Source organism: Pinus tabuliformis, chromosome 4_2, assembly GCF_031772625.1.
Source record: "Pinus tabuliformis cultivar Carrire ecotype Pingquan chromosome 4_2, CPIR1, whole genome shotgun sequence".
Taxonomy (NCBI): domain Eukaryota; kingdom Viridiplantae; phylum Streptophyta; class Pinopsida; order Pinales; family Pinaceae; genus Pinus; species Pinus tabuliformis.
Window position 1 is genome coordinate 893,770,297 of NC_142304.1, and position 12,689 is coordinate 893,782,985.

Consider the following 12,689-nt stretch of genomic DNA (forward strand, 5'->3'; position numbering starts at 1 on the left):
GCCAAAAGATTAATTAATTGCATCAAAAAAATAATTTCTCTCCAAGTGGAAAATAATCAAAAATTAGTGGGTCAAAAAGAAGTCAATTTTTGGAGGTCCTCCATCAAGGGAAAAATGGATATTTTAAGAAAATTTGAGCCCTTGGACCTTGGTGGTTAACTCAAAGTCAAATTTTTGAGGAAATTAATCCAAAATATTAATTTTTGGATTAATAAAAAATGGTTTCTAAGAGAAATTCGAATTTTTCCTCAAAAATAAAAATTTGACGATCGAGATTAAAAGATGATCAAGTTATTTTAGACGATTGAGATTATTTTAACGAGGATCAAGCCAACTAGTCGTTATTTTCCATTTGGAAGGGTTTTCTCTATATAAGGAAGCCATTTAGCTTCTATTTCCGATCTTTGGATGTGGTGATTTTGTTGTGAAAATTCCTAAACCCAGAATCCCTACTGCAGCAAGCTGATGTTACTTCTCCTACTTGTTAATCCATGCAAGTTATTTACTATGTTCTACGGTAAATATCGAAGTAAATACAAATGCAACCTTCACCATTTAAATAAAATGTGGAAACAAGAAACTAAGCAAGGAAGAAATACAACACATCTACACAATTACCTTAGGACAAATGTCCACAGAAAAACCCAGTGTGGGAAAACCGGTGTAGCGACTGGGGGTTTTATTATTAAGCAGTAGTAATTTCTAAATACAACCTCTGGATGTCTTCCCAACAATCCAGTGATAGCGAATATCACTGACAGAGAGATAAGTGAGGTTACCTCACACTATCACTGGAAATCCTAGTTGATCCTACCCCTGAATGAACTGCCCCGGCTACTTCTGCGCTGTCTCTGCACAGTCACTACGTCAGCCCAGCGTCACACCCTCTGGGGACAGCTTCACCCCTTCAGTTGATCAATTTTATGCCTAGGAACTTCGATTTGCACCTCCGATCTCACACCCTGTCTTTTGGCTTCTACAATCGATTTCTTCAGCAAATTTTAAGATTCCCTCTTGGCTTTTCCACTACCCCTGCGTGGCTCTATGTCAGCCTCTCTAGCTTTGCTTTGCCTCTACTGGATCTCTCTCTGCCTTCTCTGCTGAGTATTCTCTAACCGGGAAAGATTTCCCTTCGGATACTATCCCTACCCCTCACTGCAAAAGATCTCTATCGAAAATCTCTCTGGCAGCTGCTCTGCTTCATAAAATCGAACTTCAGACCTTCCTTTTGTATGTGTTCTCCAAGTGCCCATCGATGTCCTTCGTACAATCCTCCAATTGAGAGCCAACGGCCCAGATTAGACTCTAACCAATGGCTCAGATCATTTGGACTCAATCTCCGTCTTCTTCTAGGAGTTACACCCACAGTTTAGATTATTACCCATTAATTATTTTAATTTCTTAAGTTTAGACTTAGGAACCCATTAAAAATAATTAATTATTTTAATAAAACTATCTCCGGGTGGAATTTCCCAAAACGAATTCTAGGTATTGGATAATGCATATGTCTAAGCCTCCCTACAAATTTTGAGACTTAGAGCACATCCGATGCTACCAGAAATCAACATTTGTAACACTGGTAATGAGTTATTGCTTTGCTGGGAACATTTTTTCTCATAATAGAAAAAATTTGGGGTTTAGTTCATGGTGTTCTTCTATCTGTTGATTTGTGGAATGTGTTAGCTATGTGTTGATCTTCTATATTGTGCTAAAATTATTTAACTATTATTTCATTTGTCGGTGATAAGAACATTTTATTGGGACAAGCAATCTTAGGTGATCTAATTCACCATATGATCTAACAGTTTGTCATAAGATTTGATAGAAATTTACAGGTACGCTAGCCCTTGGGCTCCAAGTTCATAGACTGTGAGGAAGAGCCAACCTTGTTTGAGCTCTAAGCTTTCATTGTGGTAAATTATTTTGCAGGAGGGTTTTGGCTAGTCTATCTTTCAAAATTATTCATCCATAAAATTTATTTTAAAAAAATCTCAAAATTTTATTTGATCTTGCGCTAAAAAGATTTAACATGCTAACGAGAGCTAAAAAAAATTATTTTGTAAATATTTGTGAAATTATTTTCTAACCCTTGTTTTATTTTGTAGCACTTGGGGTTTATTTTGGGGTTTTGAAATTTATGTATATATTTGGGGTTTTGGAATTTTTTCATTCTTTTTGCAAGTGGATCTTCAAGCCTCAAAGGAAATCAATTTTTTTGTGGATGATCTAATCCTAAATCTAGAGTTTGAAGGGTTTCACCTTTCCAAGTGAGACGTCCATCCCTCTCAAGCAAATCGTTGGGGTTTTGGAGGCTAATCTAGGCCTAGGAAAGAAATATCTACCCTCTAGACCTCATCCAAGCTCAACGTCCAAACAAGAAGGTCTGGCGTTGGCCCCCAAAGAAGTGAATTTTTGGATTTTTATGGTAAATTTGTCATTGAAGGGTTTTGAAATTATTTTTAAGGCCTCTAGGGCCTAACCGTTACCTTTTCTAGCCTTTTCATGGCCTCTTTTTCCCTTTTTTCCCTTGGTCGCAGCACTAGAAGGGATTTTCCCTTGGACAACAGCCCTTTTGGGCCTTCCTTTAGCCCTCAGCAGCCCTTATAGGGCTTCTTTTTCCCCTGTCGTGGCCTTTTTAGCCCTTCCCCTTAGCCGTAGGCCATTTTTGCCCTTGTCGTGGCCCTAGGAGGCCCTCTAACCCTCTCAGCCCCTTTCATTTGCCTCTTTTCCCTTGGCCGCATGCGTTATAGGCCCTCTTTTCCCTATTTGTGGCCTAATTAGGACTTCATCCCTCTTCACTTGCCTTTCTAGCACTAGTATTAGCCTCTTTAGGCCTAAAGTTGCCCTCTAGCCCTCATCTCAACCATTTCCAGTCATTAATTGAGTTTTGTTAATTTTAGGTATGTTCTATGCTAAGAGCAAATTTACTTCAATTTTCCATATTAGCTCAATATCAATTCCATATTAGCAATCACATTTAGCATGATAGTAAAATGCAGATAGAACAAAACATAAATCGCAGAAAACAAGCCAAGACAAGAGGACACAAGATGTGGTGCCAGCCAGGGACAAACCCCAATGTTGGCAAACCCTTGATCAATTCTGCTTATGTTCTTCAATAGTTCAACAGAGAGAGAGATAGTACATATACATCAGAAGTCAACATTTTGACTTATCAAAATAAGAGCAGAGAGATTTTCTTTATGAAGATAACACATGAGGTAGCTGATCTAAACTCCGGTGAAGACATACTCGCTTCAACTGATCCTACAAGGTGACTCCATCACCATGCTGCACCCATCACTGTGTTGCACCTCATCATCATGTTGCACCCATCACTGTGCTGCATGTAATCACTGAGCTGCTCTCACCACTGAGCAGTACCTCATCATCATGTTGCACCCATCATCAACAAGTTGTTGCAATATCATGTTGTACCATTGTGTTGCACCATACTACACCATGTTGCACCCATCCTTACTGTCACCTATATACTGCACCACTATCATTGTGCACTATGCTGCACCATTCATCATGTTGCACTAATCATTGTGCTGCACCCAATTACAAAGCTGCTAATCATCACCATTTTGTTGCATCCTTCATGCTATTACAATATATTATGTTGCTGCAATATATTATGTTGTTGCACTCATTCATTATGTTGCACATACAACATCCAATATGCTGCAACCATTTACACTTTTTAGCCTTAGCTGCTTGCAATGGCTTGCAGCCTAGCAGAGCAGCTAAGCTATGGTTGTTTAGGCTTCTTTCATATTCAGGTAGCGGAGAGCTTCTCTAGGAGAGCAACCAACAATTGATGACAGTCCTCTAACAGTGCTCCTTAACTGCCTCTAACAGTCCTCTAACAGTCCTCCTTAACTGCCTCTAATAGTCCTCTAACAGTCCTTCTAACAATCCTCCTTAACTGTGGCTTAGTTCCCTCCATGCACTATGTATTGATTGTGTCTAGGGCACCAGCGTGACACATAAGACTGTGGTTAGGGCAAGCTTGAACCATCTCCCTTTTGACTACGCCTAGGGGTAGTTAGGGGCTCCTCTGCCCAGCGTGAAAGGATCCTACATCATGTTGCATAGAACCTTCATTTTAGGGCAACATATAGGCTTCTAGTGACTGCGATTAGGTGACATCTCCTTGTTGCTTGGACAGGCTCCTCTGCTGCATAAACTACCTTTAGACCTGTGGATAGGGCATAACATGATCCTCATATCTCAACGTCTAGAAGTCTTTTACTTAGGTCACTTCCTTCTTGTGATATCACCTTCTTCCCTAGTTGCGTTAGGGCTTCTTCCTTCATGACTACGTGTTAGTTAGGGCATCATTAGGCCAAGGCTTAAGGCTTCTTCATACCTGCGTTTAGCCTTCTCTATGATAGTGTAGAGCCTTCTCCATTAGGGCAACGTTATCTCTTAGGATTTCTCCTCCCACGAAAACCCAAAAACAAGTGGAGAGAAAGAGATCACAAGAGAAGTGTGTGTCCAAATTACTAGCAAGCCACCTCTTTTTATACTCCAACGGAGCACAAGTGGCGGCAATTTGGTTGTTGGTTGACCTTGACGAATTATCCCATAACACAAATAAATTCATATCTCCATGAATACATGTTGGAATCGAATGATCTTTAGATCAATTCTACACCTCTCGACGAGAGGAATCCAAGAAAAATAACAGTTGCCAAAAATAAGATGACACACATGGAGTTTGGCCCTAGTTGCAAATTTTAACACTTCCTCTCAACTAGGGAGAACTCCATCAGCTAATCCATCTACCAGACTATATTATCTCTACCATCAGTGCCCTGCACTGCTCTGCTCTGCTGAACTATGAAGAAAAATAAATGATCGAGAATGTATCATACCATCCTCGACTAACCCAAAGTCAGTCCCATATAAAAGAGAGTGTCTCATAACACACTCTTACTGATCCGAAATCAATTCTACATAAAGAGAGTGTATCATACCACTCTTATTGATCCGAAATCAATTCCAAAAGAGAGTGAGTTATATCACTCTTACTAACCTAAAGTCAGTTTCGAATGATCCCAGATCAATATCATCCTAGCATAGTAAGTACGGTAACACGATGCGTCCAACGGTACTACTATGGTCCCGTTGTCGTGTAAAGTGTCTAGGCACCGCGACAACACTCAGAGTAAGGGTTGTCACTCTTAATCCTTACTCACTCCGTTTAGACTCTCTCCTAGGCAAGTCAAGGGGGGTAATCCCTAAGGTAAATGGATGAGAAAGCCTGTGGATCACGGGCTCTAGGAGATTTTAGTGATGGACAACTTGATGAATCTAAACGATCAAATTAGATTGATAGATTAAACACCAACGTAAACAAGACACGACCACAAGATAGAAATAATTATAGACCAGTGCCTTCGATATTTGAATTAACCATCAATAAAACAAGCTATCCAGAACGATTTTCAATATGTGACAAAAAGTGAGAATCATAAATAATCCACAAAAACGCGCAACACTGTATCACGCGAGATATTCCAAATTTAAGACGTTATCGTTAATGACCAAGATCTAGATTCAATTATTTTTCTCCAACAGTCAATATAACTTAAAACATTTATCGCACTTTGACCATCATAAAAATTGCATTTTATGACCAAATGACACTAAGGAACTTTAGGTTAAAAAATTTTAATTATTCCTTAAGCAATAATTTAATGTGAAAAATAAGGAGAACACACCAAAGGGTTAAAATATCGAACTTTTTAATGGAACATGAGCCACATTAAAAAGTTTGATGTCTAAGCACAAATCCTTTAATTTATTTCGTTCTTAAATTCGACACCAAAATTTTAAAATTTTTAGATTTTTTAAAATTTTTAGGATTTTTAATGTTTTTAGGATTTTTTTAGTTTTTTTAGAAAATAAAATAAAACAAAAAAAATAAATATTAAAAATTAAAAAATTAAAAAATAAAAAAAAAATTAAATCAAAAGTCACAAACAAAACAAAAAACAAAAAAAAGAAACTTTTCTGATGTTTTTTAAATGTTTTAGATTTTTTAAGATTTTTATATTTTTTTAAATGTTTTTATATTTTTAATATAAATTTAAAATCATAAATAAAATAAATAAAAAATGGAACAAAACTAAATCGAAATTTATTATTTTTACTTGTTAAAGTCTTAATGAAACCTAACCTAAGTCTTAGTTAAATGAAATAAAAAAAAAAAGAATGAAGCAACCCTAAAGGAGACTAACGCATATATCACAATGAAAAAAAGTCGAATGTTTTGGATTGTTGACTGCAGGTTTGAAAGACGGCGGAAAGGAGCAGCGAGGAGAGGTTTGCTAGACGGAGGGAGATAGAGGAATAACGCAGGGGCAACGCACAGGTCAACGATGGAGCGATGAGGAGCTGAAGGTAGCCACGTAGAAGGTGCAGCGAGGGAAGGGAAGAGTGACTACGTTTCAGGTAGCTCGATGCAGCAGTGGAAGAGAGATTTGCGGAACTGGAATGTGAGGAAGGAAGGAATGCGTGGACGGATTTGAGGAGTTAGGCTGCAGTGAGGATGAAGACTCGGAGGTTCCGGCAGCGAAGGAACGAGGGAGCTGGACAGCGTGAGGATCAAGGGATACGTAGAGGAGAATGGAGATGGAGTTTACGTGGAGAGGGAGTTGAGATGCAAGGCTGCGCAGAAGAACGAGGGGAGAAGGGGATGCGTAGGGAGTAGAGAGCTGAGGCTAGATGGAAAGGAGCTAGAACAAGCAGCAATGCGGATTTCGAATGGCGTTGAACAAGAAATGGATACACAGCAGCAAGGATAGAATGGTAGAAATGGAGTTGTGTGGAGAGGTGCGGATCTGGACAAAAAACACAAGAATAAACCCCAAGCAGCAGACGGGTGGCTAGAAACCCCTACAAATTTTCTAGACAACAAAAATAATTTCGAAAAAATTTCCGGAAAATGACAGTAAAAAAAAATTGAAATCTTGCTCTTAGGAAACCCCAGGTAGCAAAGAAACTGCAGCCCAAGAACCAAAGGGAAATTTTAAGATTAAGTTCTTATGCTTAAAATTTATCAATGAAACCCTCATTAAATTTCTAGATCTGGAACTAAATTTAAACCTTTGGACTGCAAAAACTCTAGACAGCAACCCTGCCAAAAATGATGCTGATGGACCTCCAGAGATCTAGATCTTACCCTCCGAGGCCTAGATCTAGACTCTGCACACTTTTCAGTTTCAGATTTGTAGCTACAATACAACAAAAAAAACACCCAAACGATATACACAATGACCCAAAAAACATTAAAACTCTGAAAACCAAAGTCAGAAAACTAAAATTAATTACAGATCTATATACATAAATGGCAGATCTATCAGATCTAGGGAGTGTGAATCCGACTCCGCTCCCAGATCTAATGATCTGAGGCTCTCAACAGCCAGATCTAACAATTTAGCACAAAAAAATTTAAGCTTTTTGAATTTTTAAAGGAGGTACTGAGCTCAAAACCCTCATGCATCTCCATAAAAATATTTTATGATAAGCCCGAGATCAAATTCAAACTGGGCTCTTTAGAAAACACGGATCAGGAGTTGGTTGGTTCAGCTGAGAACTTCCCCAAACGCCCGATGATCTAATAATCAAGGATTTTCCTGCAAAACTCAATTCATTCGTCAACATAGAGCGAGAAAACAATAATAAAATTCAGATGTAATAAAGATACTTGCTATTATATACAAAACTTAAATTATCATTCAAACCCCCGCAACTGAGCAAGATACCTGTACTCAAATCGCTCTTCAGAAGCTATTATTAATGGCAAAAAAGGAATTACGCACGAAAATAGTACATCTTACAGCATTTCCATGAAGAGTAACAGCAGCAGAAATTTAACCACAAAATCTTTCTTTATTGCTCATAAAAAGATTACAAGAGAGAGCTTTTCACTTAGTACACGATCAAAAGATCGGATCCTACTGACTGACAAATGACCTCCTATTTAAAGATAATCCTCCAACGGCTAGTTCGAGTGATCCTTGTCAAAGTGATCTCGATTTAATCTCATCCGTCGAAATTTTAAATGTTGAGGAAATTTCGAATTTTTCAATTAAATGCATTTTAATTAATTCAAAAATTAAATTTTTGAATTAATTTCCTCAAAATTTTGACTTTGACTTAACTCCAGGGACCAAAGGCATAAAATTTAGCAAAATAATTAATTAACTTTGGTCCTTGGACCTCTTAAAATTTAATTTTTTAAAGGACCCATGAATTTTGCCTTTGGAAAATTTAATTCACCTAGGACCTAGGACCTATGAGGGGATAAATTATTTTTCTAACCCTCAAGACACTTTACATCATGATTTTTACATTTTTTACATCTCAAGGGGGAAACCCATTTACAAAAGACCCTCACAAACTACCCAGTTCTACGACACAAATATAATCTAGCAGATCAAGCAATTTGTAATAAAATAACCTAACCAAATAGTTAGGATTATTCCCAAATCACTTTTACATAGACTCGATCTAGAACACTAGGACTCCCCTAAGATCCCAGTGACAAAATCCATTCCGGCTTTGGGGTAAGGCTGAAGGAAAACTCTGTCGACCATCCGAGAATGGATCAGTGAGACAAAAAACCTCCCAGAATGTAGATCGTCACCAGAAAAGTAGGTTTACCTAGGTGATTACATACACGACACGGATTTTTTGAGATCATTTACATTATACACATGATCGATGGATGGCAAGAACACACCGATCAGGCTCTATCCCTTTTGTGAAAAAGGGGGTGTACTACTATGGGTCGTTGACACGTAGTGGTCAACAGTCCCTATCCTCATTTCCCTACTCAATGGCCGGATGAGAGGTACTTCCCATGAGTCCCAAACTACATGGGTAGGATGTCTCAGCAAGAGAAGGACAAACCACTCATCCTGCCTACATGTCGCCCAGGGTATCCCAGGGGAAGACTGAACCACTCACCCTGTACACAAAAATCACTAGGGGAAGGTTGAACCACTCACCCTATGACTGTGTCTTAGAAGGAGAAGGATGAACCATTCATCCTGCCTATATAGCAGACCACTAGGGGAAGGCTGAACCACTCACCCTATGACTGTGTCTCAATAAGAGAAGGATGAACCACTCATCATACCTATATAGCAGACCACTAGGGGAAGGTTGAACCACTCACACTATGGTTGCTCATCGCTCCAAAATGTACCCCCAAGCCCCCAGAGCTCCCAGAGCTCAATGTCCATATCATACAGGACCCTTAGGAGAGAGTCTCTCCACGACTCCTAGTCATTCTCGAAAAGTCACAAATTTGACCTTTCCCAGGGGCTTCGACAGAATGTCGGCGACCTGCACATCAGTCCCAATGCGATGGAGCCTTCTTGCTCCTCGATGTACCATATCCCAGATAAAGTGGGGAACTTGATATCTATATGCTTGGAGCGATCATAGAACACAGGATTCCTCAACAATCGAATCCCCCTCTGGTTGTCACAGAAGATCACAGTGGTATCCAGCATGTGTCCAAACAGCTCACTGAAGAGCTTCCTCAACCAGGCAGCTTCACACGAGGTCATACTCGTAGCTATGTATTCGATCTCAGTGGTGCTCAAAGCAACCAACTTCTACTTCCCGCTCATCCAGGATATCGAAGCAAAACCCAAAGAGAACCAGCACCCAGAAGTGCTCTTGCGATCCTCCACACTACCTGCCCAGTCAGCATTCGAATAATCATGCAGCTTCACATTTCTGGCAGTGTATCTCAATTCATGAGAGATTGTGCCCCGAAGATATCTCAGAAGATTCTTGGCACCAATCCAGTGAGGCTCAACCATATATGAGCTCAACTTGCTAACTACAAAACATATATCCGGATGGGAGTTCACCAAGAACATCAATGCTAGAATGAATTTATGAAACTCAAAGGCATTTCCCAAATCAGGTCCGGCATCACTACCACATAACTTCTGAAAGTCAAGCTCCATCAAGGTAGTCATGGGCTTGCAGTTTACCATTCCAAATCTGGAATCCAACTCCCTCTTACTTTTGCAAATGAGAGGGTTTGCACCTATCAAAAAAAGGTCGTCCTCATAAGGTGCCGGTATGAGAGGTCTATTATCCACAACCTTCAAGAAATGGTTTGGATTCGTTTCACTCCTAGTGAATCTCAGCTTCATCAGACAGTTATCAATCCTCTCATATCAAGCCCAGGGTGTTTGCTCTAAGATATAAAGAGCTTTCTTCCACCTACATACTTGAGATTCCCAATCATGAATCTCAAACCCCTCAAGTTGTTCCACATCTAAGGTCTTGCTACAGGAGGGGAATGGTCCCCTTGTAAGTTTTTCTTCGGTACATCTCAAACATGTACCTTCATGCTCTTCTTGAATTCAGGCATCGCTGTCACCATCTGACTCACATCGGGTACGACCCCATAATAAGCAAAACTTCGGTGCTACAGAAGAGATGTGTCAACTCAAATGGTCCCAAATGGACTTCCTGTAACTTGATACAAATTTCCAACCCTGAACCCAAGAATAAAAGCATCTTGAAAAATCCTTTTTCAAACACGTACATTTCCATTGATGATTGCCACCTTGAAACCTTTGACATCCATTGCCGAAATGGACACCAGGTTCTTCTTGAGATCAGGTACATCAAGAACTTCTTGTTAATGAATCGTGCTACCCTTATTCAATTGAAGTGTAGCATTCCCTACACTCTTTCCGGGATGGGTAGCATTGACTCCAAGTATAATCTCCACGATCGTTTCCTTCTCTATCAAATTAGAGAGAACTTCCTTCTATCCAATGAAGTGCCTTGAAGCACTACTATCAATAAGCCAAATTCCCAAAGAGTCTGGAGGAGTAGTAGTGGAGAGGGCCAATATAAGATAATACTTCTTTAGCTTATCAGAAACAACATTTGATTCTTCATACCTGGAGTTCCTTGCTTTCTTTGAAGAGTCGATCGTTTCCTTGATGACCTACATTACCTGTCATTCCTCCGATCATTGAAGATGTCACAGGAATGATTGTTATCATCATCAAGTGATGTGTCCCTACCATTCGGACACTCCTTCGCATAATGGCCGAACTTATTGCAAGCAAGGCATCTGCCTTTCCTTCAACCCTTAGATCTGGGCTTCCCATTGAAGTGATCTTTAGGTAGGCCATCAGATGCTTCCACTGCACCACTCGGATAATATTCTCTACTTCGACTTCACTGTTGAAGTTTCTAAGTTTACTTAGTTAGAAACCCTCCATGCACTTTATCTGATTTATTCCTACCTACTTGTTATTTTCCTTAACAAGTTATTTACAATGTAAATACTGAAAAATAAACACTAGTGCATGCTCAACATATTACAGATCAGCAACTAAAAGAAACAAGAACAAACACACCACATGACACCATTACTTTTGGACTAATGTCCCCGGAAAAACCCAATGTGGGAAAACCGGTGTAGCTATCTGAGGGTTTTCTTATTAAGCAATATCAAAGTACAATCTAGGTGTCGAAACTGGCCTACCCAACAAAGAATGTCCTTAGCAGTAATACCTCTCCGTTTCTGATAAATCTACTGGCTGAAACCCCGGAAAATCCTTCGGGCAGCTACTTAGGAGTCAGCACCAATCTACCCCAGAAACCCCAGCGTCTGCCCAATCTGGACTGCGTCAGCCTCTCCTAGCCCAGCGTTGGCCCTACGTCAACCTATCTTGGCCTGCGTCAGCCCCAGGAGGCCCTGCATCAACTCTCTGAGCCTCTGCGTCAACTACGTTGGCCTCTCTGGTGCTCTACGCAACACTTAGCTGCCTCTGCGTGGCCTTGCGTGAACACTGGCTGCTCCTGCATCTCTCCCTGACCACTCTACTGCTATCCCAGCTTTATCTCTGCCTCTCTATCTCTTTGTACTCAATGCCCCTCAATTGCTCTCCAATCAATGATTCTATCTATCTTAGCAAACCCCGCTCCAGAGAATAGAATGATTGATCACTCTGGTGTATCCTCCAAGTGACCCTCAAACCTCCTCTTATAATTTTCTCGTTGACATATCAACGGCCGAGATGAAGTCCCTAATCAACAGCTAAGATTAGATCTGGCTTGATCCATGTCTTTTGGACCATTCTAACACAATTTCATATTAGTACACATTCCATTAAAATTATTAATTATTTTAATATCTTCTGAACTGTTTAGAATCTACCCAAACCCTTTTTGGGTATTGGAGATCTCATGTGCCCCAACCTCTCCACCAAATTTCATGGCTAGAGCACATTCGATGCTACCCCAAATCAACATTCACCCTTGGTGAATTTGAAGAGGGATGAGGAACCCATTGAGCCTTTTTGTCCTTTCCAACTGTCTTCAGTGACTGCACTTTCACTCTTGCTTGGGCTTTGTCTTCACCTCAGCTCTGATACCATGTTAATTTTAGGTATGTTCTGTGCTAAGAGCAAATTTACTTCAATTTTCCATATTAGCTCAATATCAATTGCAGATTATCAATCACATTCGGCATGATAGTAAAATGCAGATAGAACATAAACATAAATTGCAGAAAACAAGCCAAGACAAGAGGACACAAGATGTGGCGCTAGCCAGGGACAAACCTCAATGTGGGGAAACCCTTGATCAATTGTTCTTATGTTCTTCAATAGTTCAGCAGAGAG

The 12,689-nt window shown here is 39.9% G+C and overlaps 1 protein-coding gene across 2 annotated transcripts in view; it reads right to left on the minus strand.

The window, feature by feature from the left end:
* Positions 1-12,689, minus strand: part of LOC149172579 (uncharacterized) — a 405,339-nt gene that overhangs the window by 276,419 nt on the left and 116,231 nt on the right. The gene's annotated exons all lie outside the window — the stretch shown is intronic.